Below are 2,263 nucleotides of genomic sequence, written 5' to 3' on the forward strand. Positions count from 1 at the left end.
GGTAAGAAAGGTAAGTACTCTCGTGTTGAGCACTTTTTACCTAGAAGCAACTCCAACTTTGTTTACCTTGCAAGGAACCAACCTTCTCAAAGGTTCATTCCTACATGTCATCATTGTGGTAAGATTTGGAATATTCGCTCTAACTGTTTTCAGTAGAATAATCATGAGTCAAAAAGAGATTATTTTCGTTTTAGGAATAGTCATGAGGAATTATTCAACATGCTAAGGGGTGTTATCACCCAGTTAAATGATTTGGACAAGAGTCGCACATTTGTCCCCAATATGAAGAAAGTTTGGATTAAGAAGGTTGATACCATTAACCTATTGAGGGGGAGCGATAGTGATCTCACCTAAATTTAGGTGAGTAAATAACATGTCTAGGAATTGTTGCTTTGCTTATTTTTGAAAATCCTAGAGCATGTTGTTTTTCTTTGCTTTGCATTTTTTTTTTTGTTTTTCGCTTTCTAGTTTATGCATTGCAATTTTTTTTCTTACACTTTTTGTGTGAAGAGTGTATAAATGTTTGTTTGGAGATTCTTGTTATGAGACATATTCATAAAGGACTTTTCAAGAAATTCATATGTTATGATCTTTGAAAGGCTTATAGATGAGATGTTGTGTACGGACCACCAAGATTTTTGTCTACTTGCTAATTAAGTGTTCATGAATGTGTAATGTCTTGTGAAGACCTAGAAGTAGTTATTAAACCAAATCATTATTTTGTAATGGGACCTATAAGATGTAATGAAAATTTAATGCTAAAGGACATTCATGTATTGCCTGTTGTAATCTCAATTCAAGCATGTTGTTTTTTCTTTATGCATTGCATTTTTGTTTGTTTTGCATTTGTTTTCGTTCATGTGCATTTCTTTTGTGAAAAAATTCAAAAAGACAAAAATATGTTACTTTGATTGTTTTCTTTTCTTTCTTTTGTCTTATGTACCTAGATAGTCCATTAATTTCTCATGTTGCTTTTTATCGATTTAATTCCTTGCGTCTCGGAATGTTCTTAATATGCATGAGATGAAAATTTGTGTCAATGGACTTGTGTTTGTGGTTACCTAAAGCTTAAGCTTATGTGGTACATTTTGCCTATGCTTTATCTCTTGTGCACATTTAAGCTTAAATTGAGGATTTATTTCACTTTATTTGTGAGCTCTGTTAGGTAACTATATGAGGTTTTTGACTAGTCATATTTTTCAAATTGACTATATGCTAGTTGAACCTAGGGCTTAAAAATTTCTGCTTTCTCTTTTATAATAAGCACTACAAGTTTAAGGACATTTTCTTAAAGAGAAAAATAAACAAGATAGTAAAACAAATAAAATCAAAAGATCATATTCCAAAAGGAATTTATTTCACTGTGTCAAACTTGTGCAAAATGTATTACAAAGAGAAATGTATAGGATGAGAGTGGCTAGGCCCTAGTATGATAATGTTTGACTTTTGATTTGATATGCTTGTCAAAACCTCATGGTGGTGAAACTTTCTCCTCATTTTGTAAGTTGAAAATTTTTCTCTTTGGATGGCTTACACACACACCACACAAGCATGGGTTGAATGAAACATTTTTCTTTGTTTGGGTTAAGCAATATGAGTTTCTTGCAATTTCTAATCTCATGTATATTTTGCATATTTGGAGCATGTTTGGGATATTCATTGTGCAATACATGAGTCATTGATGTGTGTATCATGTGTGTTCATTTGACTTTTGAGGGGGAGAAACATGTTTTGCTTTTTTAGCTTCTCGTTGATTATTGAGTCATATGTTGAGGGGGAGTTTTTGGTGATCTTTGTTCATGATCTTGCATTCTACGTCATTTTTTTTTATCATGAGTTTTATTTCTGTATTCCTGTTCCACATATGCCTTGATATATTTTGTGAAATGTTTCAGGAAATATGAAGACCTTTTGTCATTCTGAGACAAAAAGGGGGAGTAAATATGGGGAGATGATGGGATTGGCTCGGCATTTTGGTTTTGTCATTGAATTGCCAAAGGGAGAGTTTGTTAGTTCTTGTGTTGGCTTAATTCAGTTCCAAAATGCAGAGGCTACTGTTCATAGGCTCAAACACTGATATAGAATACTCAGAATCCAATCTCCACCGTTCACAAGGTAGATTCATGTGTCATGAATGTCCCTGCAAAATTTCAGCTCAATCGAACCACAAACGCCCATCGATCGGAGCTGTTGATCAAGACTGGATAGCATTTCTAGAATGGCTGTCCGAACCGCCAGAAGCTGGGTCAGGACCCAAGTTCCA

This window comes from Corylus avellana, chromosome ca8, assembly GCF_901000735.1.
Source record: "Corylus avellana chromosome ca8, CavTom2PMs-1.0".
In the NCBI taxonomy this organism is placed as follows: Eukaryota; Viridiplantae; Streptophyta; class Magnoliopsida; order Fagales; family Betulaceae; genus Corylus; species Corylus avellana.